The following is a 6000-nucleotide window of genomic DNA, read 5'->3' on the forward strand; positions in this document are numbered from 1 at the left end:
AGTGCTAGGATTACAGGCGTAAGCCACCATGCCCGGCCACATGCTTAAATTTTTGAAGAACTTCCAGACTATTTTTCAAATTGCTTGCACCATTTTACATTCCCACCAGTAGTGTTTGAGGGTTCTAATTTCTCCACAATCTCGACAACACTTGTTATTACCTGACTTTTTTATTCTAGCCATTCTAGTGGGTATGAAGTGGTGTCTCACTGTAGTTTTGATTCATATTTCTCTGATGACTAATTACATTGGGCAATTTTTTTGGTTTTTTTAAAGACAGGGTCTCACTTTGTCACCCAGGCTGGAGTACAGTGAGATAATCATGGCTCACTGCAGCCTTGACTTCCTGGGCTCAAGTGATCCTCCCACCTCAGCCTCCTGGGTAGCTGGGACTAAAGGTATGCGCTACCATCCCTGGGCTAATTTTTTTTCTTTTTTTGTGTGTGTAGGGATGGGGGTCTCACTTTGTTGCTCAGGGTGGTCTCAAACTCCTGGCTTCATGTGATCTTCCTACCTCGGTCTCCCAGAGTGCTGGGATTACAGATATGAGCCACTGTGCCTGGCCAATGTTTAGCATTTTTTTCATGTGTTTGTTTATTGGGCATTTATGTATCTTCTTTGGAGAAGAGTCTAGTCAGATCCTTTGTCCATTTTTTAATTAGGTTGTCTTTTTATTTTTGAGTTGCAAGATTTCTTAATATATTGTAGATACCAGTTCCTTATCAGATATATGCTTTACAAATATTTTATCCCATTCTGTGGGTTATCTTTAACATTTCTCGATAGTGTCCTTTCAAACATACATGTTTTTAATTTTGATCAATCCTTTCTCAGCTCTTCTCCACCCTCAGCCTTCCATAGTTCCTGCACACCTATGGGTGTGCAATGGGTTGTTTGCACCCCTGCATTTCCATAGCAGTTTGTGCTTCCCTCTGCTAGTGTGGGGGTAGGATTTGGCTAAGCAGAGAGGCATGGGGAGGGGAAGCCCAGATAGCCACTGGTCACACCAGCTCCTTTACTCTGGCATTGGACATGAGTACCTCCAGGGTGGGGAGAGGGTTTATCTTCCATTGCTGTTTCCTGGGCCTGATAGGGTCAAGAACATTTTGTTGAATTAATACATGAAAAAAAAATTTCCTCCATTTTTTCAGTCTTATTGAATCCTAAACCTTCAGAGCTGATGATAAGCTCAAGTACCCCCTGCATTCCAGGCCTAGTACAGTGCCAGGTCAGGAAACCATTGGTGAATATTTATTAAAGAGATCACACTACAAAACCCAATTCTTGCACAGATCAACAACAAAAAAGAGCAAAGACAAGGGGGTTGGAGGGGGTGGGGAGTTATTGTTTAATGGAGTTTTGCTTTTACAAGATGAAGAGCTTTCTGGAGATGGGTGGTGGTGATGGTTACCCAACAATGTGAATGTGCTTAACACCATTGAACTGTACACTTAAAAATGGTTCCAATGGTAAATTTTATGTTCCTTATATTTCACCATAATTTCAAAAATTTTAAAGGAATACTACAAAATGAATACATATTCTAACCTGAAGAATCACAATAAAACAAAAACAGCAACATCAGTAACAACAACAAAACCCTCTCTGAATGAATGCTGGCAGGGAAAGTGGGAAAAGGTTACGCCTGCATTATTTCAATCCACTTCACTAAATGGAAAGGAAATAGGATTTGGCTGTGCTATTCAGCAGACCACGTCAGATTAGAGCTGCACACTCATCCCACCCGGATTAGCTCACCTGGGCGCCCACTTGTGTGCCCGGAGCCCCTGGGGAATCTGTTTCTTGTTTCTGAAGCCAGGAAAGGCATTAGAGGCAGGGCAGGTGAGATTGAGAGAAGGGAAGCCCTTTAAACTCTCCTTCCGCCAGACATTGTCTCCTCTGTGCAATGTCCTTTGACTTTTACAGAGCCTAGGAGTTGTGTCAAGTTGGTGAGGCCACAGGACCAAGCCAGTTATACAACTCTGGAATGATTCATAACAAGGGCAAAAATAGCCACCAGCTATCTAAAGCTCGCTATGTGCTGGGGACCCGCAAAGGGCTCTACATGCGGTATCCCATTTAGTCCTCAGAACAACCCATGAGGTCAGTCCTGCGATCATCTCCATTGACAAATGAAGAAACTAAGGCACAGACGGGGCTAGTAACTGATTTGTGTATTCGAAGAGATTGCCATGTGCCTAGGAAGTGAATTTGAGGCTGGAATCTTGTCTCTGAAATGCTACACTTCTCTGTCTTCCACCGCTGCCGTTCCACAGACGGGGAAACGGAGTTCTTCCAAGCTTTGACTCAGATGTTTTGACTCTTGAAACTCTTGAAGTTTCAACTCTGAAGGGTTGACTTCTTTAAAGTTATTCAGTCAGGTGAGGAGAGAGTTGAAGTTGGAATCCAGGTCTCTCAATTTCCAGAACAGTACGTTTTCTACCATACACAGCCACATCTGAGAATGAGAAGTGAGATCTTAACACCCGAACCCCATTTGCCTCCCAGTTGTACCCCCTTGGAGACAGTGAGGGGGCGTTGGCAGAGGAATTCTTGCCTTGCTGATCCCCATCTTCAGATCTCTCTCTCTATTTCTCTCTCTCTCTTTTTTTTTTGTTTTGCTTTTCAATCCTGAGTGCTTCACTCTCCAAGGAGAGATGAGGGGGCACCCCCAGGATTGGGAGATTTTTTTTTTTTTTTTTTTTTTTTTTTTTTCTGGAGTGCATCCCCCCCCCCCCCCCCCCCCCCCCCCAAGGGACAGGCGCCCCCAGGATTGGGAGATCTTAGCAGGCTCAAGAAACTTTTCTAACCCCAAGGATATTGAGGGCATTGCAGAGAGGACCTGGGGCCTGCAGGGGAGGTGGTGGTAAGGTAGGTGATGGAGATGAAGGAGGCAAGTAGAGCATGCGAAGAGGGGGCCTCTGTAGATAGACACCTCCTCTCTGAACCTCAGTGTCCTCTTTGTACATTGGTGGTGCAGGGAGATAGTCAGGCTTCATGGCTTCTAGGCTCATCTTCTCTGTCTTAGGTTGGTTCCCTGGAAGCCGACCCTGAGATTATTGGTTTGTGAAGGAAATGCCCACGAGAGAAACTAAAGAGGGAGTTGGGGAAGCAGGGGGAGGGGAAAAGCAAAGCAAGCTTGTGACTGGAGTTCAGTGCAACCTCAGCCTGATCTCTCAGGGGAGCTCCAAGAGGTGACTTTTGCTCCAGAGTTTGTTCCAATGGAAAGCAAGGCAGGTGCCTTTCGCCATTTAGTCTGAGGGTCACCTGAGGGGAGAATGGGGTAATGTAACTCCCAGACATTTACCATCCTCTCTACGCATGGGGAAAAGTGTCTTCGGTAGTACAAGGCAAGCCAGGAGAGTTGCATAGGCAGGTGGTTAGCAAGAAAAGCCAATAGAATGGTGTACACAGAATGATAAAAGGGAATCTGGTGGGGCATTCCAGTGTCCCCTTCACCACCCTTAAATTCATCCTGATTATTTCAGGATTCTAGATCTCCCTGCAAAGCATGGGATTGATGAGAGAAGAGGTGAGGTTAACTCTAGACTGGATGCCAGAATCTGGTCACTCAAATGACAGCATTGGAGTGTGAGGGCAGGGAACAGGGTCAGGGGAATCCCAAAGAATCAGATGTCATCGTTTGGCAGGGCTGAAGGGGGCTGACTCTCCTTTCTCCTCTCAATGCCTGCCGATAAACATGCACAGAGTCACACCCATAGCCACGCACACTCAGACACATGGGGGCACAGGAGCATACTTGCGTGACTATGCTTGTGGAGCACACACACTAGTGCACAGACTTGCACCCACAGACTCATGCACATGTGTGTACATGCTTTCACACAAGCCCATACACACATGTAGATGTTCTTGCAGAAGCATAGCCATAGATATACACACATGTCTGCACACGTGTTCCTGAGCCCATGCCAGAAGTGTGGCCAGCCAAGATCCTTTTTATTCCTGGCTCTCAGGGGAGGAGAGGGTAGTGGGATGGGCAAGCAGGGTCCAGGGCCAGGCCAGTTGCAGCTGGCTACTGAGGATTGACCTTTGGCTGGAATGGCCCAGATCACGCCTGTTGCAGAGCCCAGTCTCATGTCCGTCTGGGGTTGCCTATAGAAGACTGATAAGGGTGTCTTGGAGCTCAGCTTCTGTCCCTACCCCCAAAATTTCACTCCCAGTCCTTAGAGGATCAGCCAGGGGCCCTCAGTCTCCAACATACAGATGAGGGACTGCAGTCCAGGGAAGGAAATGGGCTGGGCCTCCTGACACCCAGCTCCTGCTCCCTCCCCAAAGTATAGGAGCTAGCAGGAGCCTTGCCACTGAGAAGTGGGGATATCAGTGCTTAATCAGACCAACCTTGGCTCTGAAGGGCTCCCAGTCTGGTGTAGGCCATAGACATTTTAAAAGTGTGATCAAGGCCAGGTGCGGTGGCTCACGCCTGTAATCCCAGCACTTCTGGAGGCAGAGGCAGACAGATCACCTGAGGTTGGGAGTTCGAGACCAGTCTGACCAACATGGAGAAACCCAGTCTCTACTAAAAATACAAAAATTAGCTGGGTATGGTGGCACATGCCTATAATCCCAGCTACTCAGGAGCCTAAGGCAGGAGAATCCCTTGAACCCAGGAGGCAGAGGTTGTGGTGAGCCAAGATCGCGCCATTACACTCCAGCCTGGGCAACAAGAGCGAAACTCCATCTAAAAAAAAAAAAAAACCACCACCAAAAAACAAAAGTGTGATCAATGCTAGGCTGGAAGGAAGCAGGGAATTGTGGAAGCCCAGAGGAGGCACCTCACAGCCTGGAGGGAGGTTGGATCAGGGATGGCTTTTTGGTGGAGTTAATGTCTAAAATGACTTAAAAGACCAAGGAGGAATTGAACTTGGGTAGTAAACAGCATCTTAGGCAGAGGGAACAGCTTGTGTAAAATGCTGGTCCTGGCGGAAGTAACGTGCCCTAGAAAACTGGAAGCTCAACATGGCTGGAGGGTAGAGAGTGGCTGGGAAGGAAGACAGAAACCAGACTGTGCAGGCTGTATGCCTTGGAAGTTTGAATCAGGGGAATGGTATGGTCAGACTTACATTGGAAAGATCCTTCTGGCTGCAAAGTGGAGGGTGGATAGCTTAAGACAGATTTGAGGTGGAAGATAAGATAACTCATTAATTGAGGGCTGATAGAGGCTTGCAGGCCAAAAGGCAAAGTCCAGGATATTATGCAGGTATTCATATAACAAGCGATGAAATGTGTTTCTACAAGATAGTTGTTGTTGTTGTTGTTGTTTTTAGAGATGGAGTCTCACTCTGTTGCCCAGGCTGGAGTGCAGTGGCGTGATCTCGGCTCACTGCAACCTCTGCCTCCTGGGTTCCACCAGCAATTCTCCTGCCTCAGTGTCCCAAGTAGATGGAACTACAGGCACCCACCAGCTAATTTTTTTTTTGAATTTTAGTAGAGGCGGGATTTCACTGTGTTGCCCAGGCTGGTCTTTAACTCCTGAGCTCAGGCAATCTGCCCGCCTAGGCCTCCCAAAGTGCTAAGATTACAGGCATGAGCCACCATGCCCGGCCTGTTTTTGTTTTTGTTTTTTTTAAGAGATGGGGTCTCATGAAGTTGCCCAGGCTGGAGTGCAGTCGCTATTCACAGGTGTGATCCCACTACTAATCAGCACAGGAGTTTTGACCTGCTCCATTTCTGACCTGGGCTGGTTTACCCCACCTTAGGCAACCTGGTGGTCCCTTGCTCCCAGGAAGTCACCATAATGATGCTGAACTGAGTGTGAACACACAATTAGTATAGCACACTACAGCCAGAGCTCCTGGGCTCAAGCGATCCTCCCCCCTCAGTCTCCAGAATAGCTGGGACTAAGGTGCATGACATCACACCGGGCTACAAAATTTTAACCGTACCCCAAAGTAAATAATTGAGTATAATTTTTTGTAACATAGGTCTTGTAATAAGAACAATGAAATTCTTTTTTGGAAGATGACATTTTAGGTCACT

The sequence above is a fragment of the Nomascus leucogenys genome, chromosome 15 (assembly GCF_006542625.1).
Source record: "Nomascus leucogenys isolate Asia chromosome 15, Asia_NLE_v1, whole genome shotgun sequence".
Classification (NCBI taxonomy): Eukaryota; Metazoa; Chordata; class Mammalia; order Primates; family Hylobatidae; genus Nomascus; species Nomascus leucogenys.